Source organism: Sturnus vulgaris, chromosome 2 (genome assembly GCF_052056855.1).
Source record: "Sturnus vulgaris isolate bStuVul1 chromosome 2, bStuVul1.hap1, whole genome shotgun sequence".
Classification (NCBI taxonomy): Eukaryota; Metazoa; Chordata; class Aves; order Passeriformes; family Sturnidae; genus Sturnus; species Sturnus vulgaris.
Window position 1 is genome coordinate 81,602,533 of NC_142244.1, and position 13,474 is coordinate 81,616,006.

General features: G+C 35.3%; 1 protein-coding gene across 4 annotated transcripts in view; it reads right to left on the bottom strand.

The window, feature by feature from the left end:
- FGF14 (fibroblast growth factor 14) overlaps positions 1 to 13,474 on the bottom strand; it is a 382,190-nt gene that overhangs the window by 106,716 nt on the left and 262,000 nt on the right. The gene's annotated exons all lie outside the window — the stretch shown is intronic.

A 13,474-nucleotide genomic window follows, 5' to 3' on the forward strand; every position in this document is an offset into this window, starting at 1 on the left:
AAGATTATGTAGTTCCAATTCCACTGCCATAGACAAGGGACACCTTCTACTACATCAGGTTGCTAAAAATCACCTCTAACCTGGCCTTAAACACTGCCAGGGATGGGGCACTCACAAGTTTTCTGGGCAACCTAAATTTAAAGCTGAGTAAATTGGAAATTAGTATGCAAATTATCTATTGTTGTGACAACAGCAAAAATCTAAAATGCTGACATTTTCAAAATCTCCTAAATAATCAAACATTACGAAGTACTTCTGGTTTATATCACAGAAATGTCTATACTCTAGGAATGATAAAAGAAAATACATTTTAGTGACAAGAGCTATAATTAAGAGAATCAAAATATTTTGGAGGACAGAAATGAAAGGGAGACAACCTCAGGTAAATGGTAGGAAATTTTGGAATTCAAAATATATTTATTGCCCCCTAAAATACTCCTTGTTCTTTAGAAATCTGACTTCTCTGTGAGAGAAAAAGCCAGTTTTCTCCTCAGCTCTGCTGAGAGCAGAACATTCTAAGCTGCCACAGCAGTGCAAGGGAAAGCTCCCAAAGGTTCAGGCTCCCAAAGGTTCAGGCTCCCAGCTCCATCAGGCAGGCTGCTGTCTGTCCAGGACTGGAAACTGGGAGGCTGTAAAAAGGAATGTAGCTTTGTTTTGGGATCTACAGCAATACTGTGGGCCTCAGCTCCCCTCAGGCCTGCTGTGCAGCATTTCAGGAACCAGAAAAAGCCTACTTCTAAAGCAGACTCCATGACTACAGTCATTAGGACTTCTCCATCTGATGCCTCCCTGAGTCCTCCTTGGCTCCCTTCACAGCTAGTGGACCCATCTATTTCAGGGTGTCATAAATTACTTCCTAGAAATAAATATTTTTAATTGATTGCATGACAGTCAAAATATGAACCTATAAGTTACCTAAGTTTTGGTATCTCCATAGCAAGAATTTTCATTCAATTAGGTGAACCTAAATCCCAAGGGCCTAGAGTAGATCCATGACCACCTATTCACTGGTTGGAAAACATTCTTCTTTTCCCCTGAAACTGAAGCAGAATCAAAATATCCTAGAAGAACATTCAGATTCAATGATAAATGACCACAATAAATAATCAATGATGCAACAGATGACTGCAAGGAAACTTGTCTGAGAAAGGCTGTGAGTCATCTGAATCCAGCCAATATGGAAATCCTTTGAAATGCCATCTTTAAGGCAGAACTTTTTCAAAACTGGCCTTAACAGAAAATTATTTCCTAGCAGGAAGAACAGGAAAAGGTGCTAAATAACTCTTCTTCTCTCCAAATAAATTAAAATTACTATCTTAAAATCAGGATTCTACACAAATATGTGATAATGGTTAAACCTCCCCTGAATGACATACCTGAAGGGGAACAGCCCCTCTGCCTTTGTGAAACTTACCCACAGCATTCCAGAAGCTAAATTACTTCCCATCCTACTTGACACCTGTCTTATGCAGTCCCTCGAAGAAACAAGTTTATGAGATCTTTTAACAGCAAAAAGCATAAAGGTCTAGCTCCCATTTATAGCATACAGGTAACAACAGTGAACATCACAGGTATTAGAATTATCAACTGGTGTCTAAAATTAGCCATGTGGATGTAGGAAAATGCATAAAACCAGCCTCAAGGGGGTTAAAGTTTATGTCTTTTTTAACAGAAAAATGGTTCTAAGACATTGAAGCGATTCTTTTCTGCTTTATCTACCTACAACTACCATTGCTCCACACCACCAAACCCTCTCTGATAATGTCTGGCATTTGTAATAAACATCAGTCACCTGTTATCTGACTACGTCAAGGTATTTTAATAAAGCTATCCAGACAGAACTAAGCAGAAAATAATGTTCCCATTGCAGAATACTTTATCAGGATAAATCCCAGAAAAAAAGGTTTCTTCATAAAAGATTAAAAGGAAAGGGAAAAACATTTCCAGGGTTACTCACACAGGAATAACTATCAGCTTGGCAACCAATGCAGGCTGGGGTTAAAGGCTTTTTATCTGAATCAAAGTGAGTAGGAACTCAAGACTTGAAATATCCGCGTGACAGAAAAGTGTTCGAGTTGCAAAGCTGCTTTTTATGCCCAGGGGTTTAAAAAAAAAAAAAAAAAATCTCCAGCTTTAAGACTGTTTTCCAACAGAAATTTTAACAAAGCTCTCCTGTTTTGATGGAAGCTTGGCATTTGGCCAAACCTGACAGACCAGTAAAACAGTTTCACACAAAATCAAAATATCAGTCCAACAATATCTACCAGAAGGCCAGAAAAACATGTGGCTCATTTGCCTAGGAAGAAGGATCATGTGTGACAATTTCACTTTACTTGCACACCATAAAATACCTGGTTAATTCTTTCCTCCTTTCCTTGATGATGATACACAGCCCTAAAGAACTGCTTCATTTTTTTTGTTTTGTTTTGTTTTTTGGTTTTCTTTTTTTAAGCAATTATAGTTATAAGCATAAAAAACATAGCAAAATGCAAAACTAAACATAGCGCAATAGAAGGTCACTTGAAGAAGTCACAAAATAAATTACCCAGATCTCATATTCATTAGGGCAGACTTTCATTACTGCTACAACAGCAGTAGACAATCTCAAAATTAGCACAAACATGCACATTCTACCCCCTCTAGCACAGGTGACTTACCACTGTCATCACTCCTTTGTCATTATGTGAAAGCACAAAGCCTTACAAAGCTTATGTTTAGCTGCTAAAAATAAAGCCTAGATAAATGAAGCTAATTTCTTAAAACATACTCTTATCTCAGTTTGCTAAACCAAGTACCATACATATCTCTGCTTCCCTAGAAAGATGACTGGAACTTTCTAACCTACACAGCTCTTGATATTAAACGGCACATGTTGCTGTACTTCTGTATCTGAAGTCTGGCAGGTTTGCTTACATTTGCTAGTGCAGCTTCCATTAAAAAAAAAAAACAAAAAACAAACAACAAAAAAAACTTTAGTTGTATTTTAAATCAATTCTGATTCTTTATCAGACAAATAATAGCTTGATCCTTGTTTTGGCTTGGGAGGGTGGGTTGAGGCTCGTTTTTTTTAAAGCTTACATTCAAATAAAATCTTTAAATGAAACAGCATTTATTTCTAATAGGTCACAGAATTTAATGAATCCACAGGTATATTTCTTTATATTCAAAGTGGACATGAACATAAAAGAAGGCATATTTTTGATTCATATATGTACTAGTTCCAGGACTACTACTTATGGATTTATTGTCTGGTCTCACAGTCTTGCTTGCTAGTTGCTGTGGTGAACTCAGAATGAGGAGCAACTTCTGCAGCTTCATGTATTAAAATGAAAAACTTAGTCTTGGAAGATTTATATACCTTCTGCACTTACAGAAATTAGTGAAATGGAATAAAAATCCCTAATTTTGTTTACCAAAACCTTTACAAAAGTTGGTTGCGGTCATTAGCAGATTCCAAAATTTCAGTCCCAACACAAACCGGTTATATTTTATTTTCCCTTTACAGAATTTAAATTAATTCCAAATATCTGCCTATTTTAGTAATAGAAATCTTTAAGGAAAATAAGCTCAGTGAATTATACTGGAGATACAGGGATAGGCCTGAAGTACAGCTTGAACCCCACTGCACTGACTGAAATTACATTAATCGCTATCAGGGAGTTGGTTGTCACAAAACAACTGCTACTTCCCTTGGTCGTGTTTTAGTGCATGAAACTGCAGGATCATGGCAGATATGAGGCAATACAAAACCAATGAAATAAAAGTTAAAGCCTGAATAATTCCTGTAACTACACTTTGAATAAGTCTGGTATATCCACCATAGTTTTTCAGATGGAACAAGATACAAATGGCACATTTGTCTGTTTTCCCCCCATCCCATCCCATCCCATCCCATCCCATCCCATCCCATCCCATCCCATCCCATCCCATCCCATCCCATCCCATCCCATCCCATCCCATCCCATCCCATCCCCCTCCTTGGGTAATCAGGTGTTTTACCAATATGGTAAATCAGGATGTGTCTGTCAAAACAGGCTTTGACTGGAAATGCTGTTCTGACAAAACAGAAAATACAGCATGCTTTGCAGTGAAAAACTCCACAAACCTAAATGTCGGTTTGCTTTCCCAGATGACAGAACAGTCCTTTTCTGAACAGCTTTGTTTAATAAGTTGTTGGTATGGCTACTACTCTGATTTTCAAGCTGAAGCTTTTCAGAAGCCAGAGCAGTTTCCAATGCATTATGCCTTTCTGTTTGGAGCTTCTTAGGGAGAAGACCACAAAGAACTACTATCCTATTTTTGAGTTTTGAGTAGTCTCAAGGTGTGGACCTAAGGCATCACACCTTGCAGTGGTTTAAACCTTATCACAGCACACATAACAATTACTATGGCCTCATCTACATCAGTGTCATATTCTTCTACTCAAGAGCCCAAGTGCTCATGGAAGCAACATTATCACCTTACCTACTTGCCACAGCAGCCACATAAATACCTAGAGCATTAATACCCAGCAGCCTTAACATTTAATAGTATAACTCATCTGTGTGATGCATCTGCAGCTCCATCCTATGGCTAGATAGTCAAAAGAACTTCTTCCCTTTTACTGTTTTTCTCATTTCATTTGAGGGCACAGAGTTACCCAAGTGGAATATGAGCTCTAGGGTATCTGTTTCACTGCTCCCATTGGAACAAGATGTGAAATCCACTGCTGATTGATTTTACCTCAATGACTGAGCAGCAGCCTCATGGCAAACCTTGTTTCAGCCTTATCTTCACAATGAAGAAGAGTGGCAACACAATCCCTGTGATTCCAAATGGCAGGACTGCACAACTGCATGGTGGGATGGTTGGAAAACAATCCTGTTCTCATTCAAAAATATCTCTGCTGAAGTTTACAGGCAAAGAAAGTGGCAAAGGGCTTTCAGAGCTACATAAATTCATATGCCTTCTTCCACTGCAGGAATGTAAATAGGAAAATTTCTGTCTTGCTCTAAATAGTCTGAATTACCCCAATTAAGAAAATCTATTCAATTTTTTCATCTTCCTCTAAACAGAAGCTTAGATACAAATGTGTATAAACAGAAAAACTAGTACCATTCAAAATCAGCTCATTGATGTCTTGCTTCACAATAGTTTATAAAACACTGATCCAATGCCTCTCTACAAAGAGAGAAGAATAAACATAACTACCCATACAATCAAAATGTGGAAAGCCCAACTGCATCCAGTGTACAAAAAGACCAAGATCTAATTCATCATGAAAATATTCTCTCAAAGCTCAATAAAGGATACAAAAATAATAATAATGGTATTTTCCACTAAAGATACTTTTCTGTTTCCATGGCAGTAGCCATTAGAGTCCAAAACTGTATAGTGTTCATGTTACTTAAAGAAAAAAAATTTAAAAAAAAAATAAAAAAGCCTTCTCAGAGATAAAAATTCAACCCAATAACCAAATGGAGACACTCAGGACTCAGAGCTGTCAACATACTAAAGCCACTGTGCAAGACATTGCTGATATTATGGCAGAAGTGAAGAAACATTTTTTCACTTCCTACACAGCTATGACATATCCCTAAAAAAGAACTCGGTATGCCACAATCTATTGGACTCAGGATGTGAGTTGTGCCATTAGTTCTCTGGTGTCACATCTGAACAGCCCTGCAAAATCAACAGCAAATACCTAAACTGTCCCTATGTAATCACACACATCTATCTGGAAACCAATTGGAATAAACACCATTATGCATGAAAATATTGCACAGTCAAAAACCAAATAAAGTGGAATAAAAGTAAGTAGCAAGTAGTTAAAGGCTATTTCTACATCAGACCATGCTTGTTGTAGTTTGGGTCATCCTTGATTCAGCTGATTGCAACAAAAACACCTAAAAGGAAGCAAAACCTTTTTGCTGCTTCAAGCTCCAAAGGTAGCTGGTAACTAGGAACAAAAGTTCTGAAGTTATCATACTTCATGTTCAAATTCATTCAATTCTAAGAGAGTGCTTCAAACAACTCTTATTATGTCCTGGATGGATGCTAATACAGGACAGAAATAATAAAAAACCCTAAAAATTACCTTGTCTTTTCAAGTCATTTAATCTAAAAGTTTCAAGATCTCAAGCCTGCTTGCTCAGGTACATTTAACTTTCCCTGTCCACCCCTTAACATGATTGAAACTTCTGAAAATTTAGAAAAAAATTTCAGTGAATATTTTTGTAAAAACATCATCAGCAATTTGCCACCAGTTCATTCCTCAGAACTTCTTGTCTTCAAGCCATGGTACTACTTATACCTAACCACTCAGCAAAGAGTAGAAAACAGGCTGATTTTCCTTCCCTCCCTATATTTGAAACAAATGAAAACTGTGAAAACCAAAATAACAATACTGTGTGAAGCTGGTAACGAGCTGACGAAATTATAGGTAAGAACCTCTAAGCATAAACAAATTTTAAGATGAGATTCGCTGTGGTCTTCACACTTCTACCACTGAGGCTGCTTAAACAATTTTTTGTCTGTTTTTATTTAAGCTCTGAAAATGGAGAGTTTTACTTACTCAGATCCTGAATTGTTGACTTTATCCTGACAAATTTTGAACACAACCTGCTCACTGACATCCATTGACCTAAAACCATACAGCACTAATTCAACAGAACTGTTTGCTTATGGCACCGGTTCGTTTCAACCATTGTTTGCAACATAAGCCACTGGTAAACAGGATGATGACTGATTGATTGAAGTATACTGAATATGATAAGTGGCCCTGAGATGGTTATTGGCTTGATCCAATCACTTTGTCATCACAATGAAATACAAATGACTATTCACACCTTAGTTTAATTACAAAAAGATTATTCAGGCTTAACCTGCATTGATTTCTGTAGCTTTTAACTTTATGAACACCTGATGAGTCTGTTTCTCTCTTGTTAACAAAAAACACTTTCAAAACAAAAAAACTCTGAGAGTGCTGATAAGCCTTTCTAAAATAGAGAACGAGAGAGTATGGCTAATGGGAATGGTTTAGTTTTTTCTTATGGTTTGGATCCAATTGTCTTATCTCTACAGTGATATTCACCGTTTCCAAGGAAAGATGGCTTTTTATTAGTAGCATTCGGGGTTTTCAAGTTGTTATAATGTACATAAATTTGAGCCATCCACTCATTTTGATTTATTTACATGCATATTTTTTTTCTCATTTTACACAGAACTTGCAACACAATATTTGTTATACAGAGCAGTACATATTAATTTTGCAAAGATTCCCCAAATCACGTGCATTACATCAAAAGATCTGATTTTAGGGTAGTAGCATCAAAACCTCACAGTTGTTTATTACATATAAGCAGCTTAGACAACAGAATTAAATGAATTAGTTTACATCTACCAAAGTGCTAAAATGCTACTACAGTTCTTAGTTGAACATAAATTGAAAATTTGGGGACATCTGATTTAAGAGCTGTAATTAAAAAACTTTTATCTCTTTTTCCTTAAATATTGCCTCAAAAAGTCATTCCTGATGCTCCATGGAAGCAGATTTCTCATTTGTTTAGCAGAAGTCTGTGAAAACATAAACTAGAATAATAGATATTTCTTAGAAATATTAGAATATACTTTATTAGAAAACTAAAATGTAGCTAGAAACAATAATGAAGTTGGATTTATCAATCTAATGCCTTGAAGACTAATACACTAATCTCTGCACAAAAATTAAAAAAAAAAAAAAAAGAAGAAGATGAAAAAAACACTGTTCTCAGAATTCAGATTATTATTTAAAGCAAGCCCAAACTATGTTAATAAGGAAGTTAAGACTATGGTCATGATTTTTTATTTTTTATGAAAGATGTGTAAGTAATATGGGCACCAGTCTCTGTTTGGAGTTTGTGATAAACACAAAACTTAGTTATCCAAAGTAAGAGTAAAAGAAAGTAAATACAAAATAAGATCCAAAGAAAGAATAAAAGTGTTCAGATGAAAAAAATTCTCGCTTGGTAGTAAGAACTGATGATCATGATCATGATCATGATAATGATGTATATTGTTCATTATCAATAATTTTCCAATGAGTACCTTAGGAGGAACATATAAATTTTCAAATCCTTAAAACATACACAAGCTAAGTTCAAAAACACTTGCTAGAAGCAAAAAAATTGGCTTTTCTTCAGATTACCTGTATCAGCAGATATCAATCTCTAGATTTTTCAGCCCCAGGAATAGTTTTCTATTAAAAAAATTCTAAAGTATCCTGCGCTATTTTATAATTATTCCTACTTCTTGGCACAGTCACGATCCCAGATAATTTATAAGACGATGAAAAGGAATTACTAGCGGGAGGAATTCATTATTAATTTATTGTGTGTCCTTACACAACCATACTTAGGTCTTCATCTTGTAATCATGCCTCTACTTGCCTGATGGCAAGCATGGCTAGTCCTCAGGACTGATGCCATAAGTGTACTTCCATGTACAAGCCTGACCACACTTCTGATAAGACAAAACTTGCTCTGGACAGGAGAGACTTTCTAAATTTTGCTGCTGCAAAGCCCTTCCTACCATGCAAGTTTCTTTCTAATGCCATAGAAAGAGATTCTATAGTTGATGGAATCTTATTTCTGTTGGCTTCAATAATACAGTTTAAAATATGTTTGGAACAAAATATTACATGTTGCATGTGTATTTGCTTTGATTACATAGAAGAAACCATTCTGATTACACAGCGAGAAAAGTGAAAGAAGAAAATAGAGCAATGAAGTTTAAGAGTTCATTTATTTAATAGTCGCTGGTATACAGCTTACAGTGGCAAAGGTTTCAACTCACCAGAATTTCATATGAAGAGATACAAACCACTAATTAAGGTAGAGGAATCCAAGTCTCAGTTATGCATAAACTACATAGATGAAAATGAGAGGAGCATCTGCTCAAGCTGGAATGTTCACAATGCATAAAGCAGTAAGTGTGTGAACAACTAAACACTGGAATTGTTGAAAGATTTTGGAACAGTTATAATTAATGAACTACAGAGTTACAAGGGGGAGTGGTTGGAAAAAGTTCTTACTTCACCACATTTCTGAACATACCAATTTGTTATAAGATTGTTCCTCAATACAAAGCAAAGAAATAATCAAGGATTAAAACAAAAACAAATGTAAATACCTATTTACTTTATATTCTAACAGACAGTTCTTTATGAAATACCAACAAGCTTCACACACACCATTTTAATCACAGAAGTAAAGTCTGCTGTTATATGAAAAACTGCTGCAAATTTGGAAAGAAATCATAAGAACCTTCACTTGGTTCATTGTAGAACATACTGTAAAAAAAGCATTATCACGATCTAAGAATTACAAATATGTAATGCTTTTACATAAGCAGGTATATAGAGGCCATAAATTTAGGATTTATGATAACAGAAGTCTGAAGTAAATAGTTACCTTTCACAGAAAACCCTTTTTCACATAACAGAAAATACTAAAATAAAAGCATAGTAAATTTATTTTTTAAAATACCCAGCCATTGCTCTAGTTTTAAATATTAAGTAAGGAAGTCTCTCCCTGTCATTCAGGGAATACAAATGCTCACCAAAACCAAACAAGAAACAGCTATAACACATTATTGCATTAAGGGAGACCTTGGTTCTTGCTCCCACCCCTAGGCTCATAGTTCCACAAGAATTTCTACTGCAAAGAAACCTGCTGACCTTTTATTAAGCCTGACATATCTGCTGTGTGCTGAGTGACTTTGAAATTCAGTAATAAAAATGCCCTGAGGCTCGAAAAGTCCCTTTTCATTAGGACATGAAATTCCACTGATATTCACCTGTAAAAAGAACGACTAAAATGCAGATAAATTTAAAACTAATTTCCTTCCTTCCTTCCTTCCTTCCTTCCTTCCTTCCTTCCTTCCTTCCTTCCTTCCTTCCTTCCTTCCTTCCTTCCTTCCTTCCTTCCTTCCTTCCTTCCTTCCTTCCTTCCTTCCTTCCTTCCTTCCTTCCTTCCTTCCTTCCTTCCTTCCTTCCTTCCTTCCTTCCTTCCTCCCTCCCTCCCTCCCTCCCTCCCTTCTCTTCCTTCCTTCCCTCCCTTTCTGGGGCTAGGTTTCATAGTACTAAAGGAGGAGCAGCTACATTTAGTAACTTGGATACATCTTGGAATTTGCAAAATAAAGTAGAAAAAGCAGGCTTTGCAATGGAAATGGTAGTAAATGATGGTGGTTTTATTTTTATATTTTTAAAATTAACTTCTCCAGAGAGAATAGGTTGTGAGATTAAAAGCTCAATTCTTCTTACATGAAGCAAAATTCTTGATATAATCTTTTTTAAAAATGCTGAATTCAATCACTTATTTTTGCTGTTAACTGCCAATCAGCTGTCCAGTCTTAGTTCAATTTACAGTAGTTTTATAGCACAGTACCTCTGATGCCTTTCAAAAGTTCTACACCTGGGTAAGGGATTAGAATCAAGATCACAGATGTAATTAAATTGTTTAATTTAGTTACATCCTAGGGATTATACTTTATATCCCTGAAAGAGGATATTTTCCACATTCCTATTTCAGTCACCTTTCTCTAGTTTCATTTATGAGAATCTGACTGAACATCCAATATCATGCTTATTAGGTTCTACTCACCACTTTACAAAATGGCAACCATAACAACTGGGAATCCTGAAAACCTGGCTCCTACAAGGTTTCTGTAATTTTTTTCCAACACAGTCCATCTATCTAAATTTTATATGAAGCTTTCACTGTTTAATCCTTCCAGTCTTTTAGTAGCTTCCCTTTGAATTACAAAAATTTCTCCTTTTCTTTTGGTTATGTATTTATTTACTGAAATATAAATTTAGGTAATGTTACCTCTTGGTGAAAACAGCTATAGTTTATAGCATAGAATCAGATCATGGTAGTCTTGGACTCTACTCCTGCCCATCTCTAACTTAATGCAAATATATATTCCTAACTCCTGGCATCAAAAGCAGCTAGGTTCTTCCTTGGCACCAGGAAGGCATGTGTTCCTTAATTTTCAGTCCCATAGAAAAATAAGTTGGAATATCTACACTGTACTTCATTATCTTATTTATATGATTGAAATGACAGACTAAACCCCTAAAGTATAGAAATATTACTGTCTACAATATAATGAAAGAATGTTGCTGACTTTGGACCATAATAAAAGAAATTTAAAGCTTTATTAATTTTCTTATTCTTTTCCACCATGGAATAGGAATCTTCTTTCATTTTCACACCACTCAATGTATGGCAGTGCATAAGATCTGAGATTATGATAATAATGATAATGATAATGATAATGATGATGATGATGATGATGATGATGATAATAATAATAATAATAATAATAATAATAATAATAATAATAATAATAATAATAATAATAATAATAATAATAATATCTCTTGAGAACAAAAGTGTGCCAGCTTCAAAGGGTTTCAGAAAAACCTGATGGCACAGTAAGAGTACATGCCAGGAGTACATCTTCCTGTCTATCACTAACTCCAGTAGTTGCCTAAGGCAGAAAGGAGACTACACATGACCAAGTAAGACAGACCTCTGTTTACTCACTACAAAAAATGGGGATCCACGGTTGTCTATCTTCAAAACAATGCTTAGAGTCTAAATCAAAAGACTTCAACAGAAAAATGTTGTGTAATAAACTTTTGAGTGTTATCGCTATATTGAAATTAATTCTGTTTGTAAGCTGCTGACTTGAAAATTCGTAATTCAAAACAAATTTTAAGTTCTAGATTTTGTTTGATTCAAATCAGACCCTGAAAAAACAAAAAATTACACCTGTTAATAGATTATATGTTGTTTAAAGACAGGATTCTGTCTTTAAATACAGGTAGAAACCTGATCTCACCTGTCACATTTCTATTGGTATATCACCATGAATCAGAAACCACCTGTACTGCAATCTCCCTTCATATCCATAATAATCAGGTAATTTGGTACTATAATACATTTAATAGATACAAGAAAGGGTATACTTTACAAGACTATATGTGGACTGAAACTGCCTGAACTTTAGAGATCCAGAAGATCACTCAAGCTTGAAGAGCATTTTCTAATGAAGAGTTAAATCACCAATTACTAAGTGAAGACATTCAAAAGCAATATTAATATATGAAAGATACTCTGAAATGACACTGTTACAGCACTATCTGTACATTAAATGCCCACTATTCTATCACCCCTCTTTGAGATATTTCCAAAAATCAATAGTCTCTAAAATTATGTTACCATTTTCAAGCTATATTTTCCTATTTGCTCTCAAAGCCAACTCATTCATCCCATTTAGAGCTACCAATACCAGTTTAGAATACAATTTCATCCCAGTCATTACCATATTTCTTTTAAAAGCTTCCGTTAGCAAGCAAGGATTTATGTGAAATACTGAATGCATGGAAAAGAAAGCCTGAGACTGAGTCTAGAAAGTCACGTTTTCAAAATTATTTTTTAAGCATGCTTAGAATATTTTACTTGAAATATAGAATATTTACACAGTTTCAGTTTGTGATTATCATGCAGTCCTTTGAACAGGTTAACAGCAATGAAGGAAAACTTTAATAATTTCTTATATAGACTGTTAAGACTGTGTTTATACTTCAAAAAGGGTTGTGAGTTAATCAATTTCATTTGAAGAAAAGAAACGAAAAACAAGCAACATCAGTTCAACATCCTGAAAATTAGACAGCCTTGCACCTAGACAATGCAGGCACGGTGGACTTAAGTGAACTGCCAAGAAGAATTAATTCTGAGGACAATCTCATAGGAAAGCACAGACATGTGTTTTGATCTGCTGAAACTTTGAGCAAAGCAGATCATCCAGTGCTGGAGCTTACTGGTGGGAATTGATGTGGTTTCTTAAGCTTTGGGAAACAAGTCATGTACACTCACAAGCACAGTTCTCCATTTCAGTTCCACTTAGTTCCACAAGTAGGAGAACTAGAAACTACTTAAGGCACTATGTATATTGGGAATTATCTTATAGCTGAGATTATGGGCCACTCCCACATCTGCAAAAAAAACATTAGCTGATCTACTGATGAATTTTCCAAAAATGCTTTCTTTGGAGAATTAAATTACCTTTGTAGATGCAGTAAAATCTAATCAGTGCATTTTCTGAACATGTTCCCTAGGTCTCTCTTCCTTATAAATATTAATGTACAAAATCAGGGGCCAAGCCATCCCAAAATTCATACACTCTATGTATAAATTTAGAAGTGGTATTAGCACACAGAAACAGTAAACATCACCCTTGGTTTTTAATACATTTAAATGTTGAGTATTTTCCAGTAGAATACTCCCAAGGGACCTAATTAACCAAATGAAGATTTTTCAGATTAGCAAAGCAGCTAGATATGTAGATGAAAATACAGGCTAAGAAGTTTGAATTTGCACCAGTGACAAGCATATATTTTAATCTTCTTGCTTTGAAGATGCATGAGGTGAAGTGACATTTATTTTCG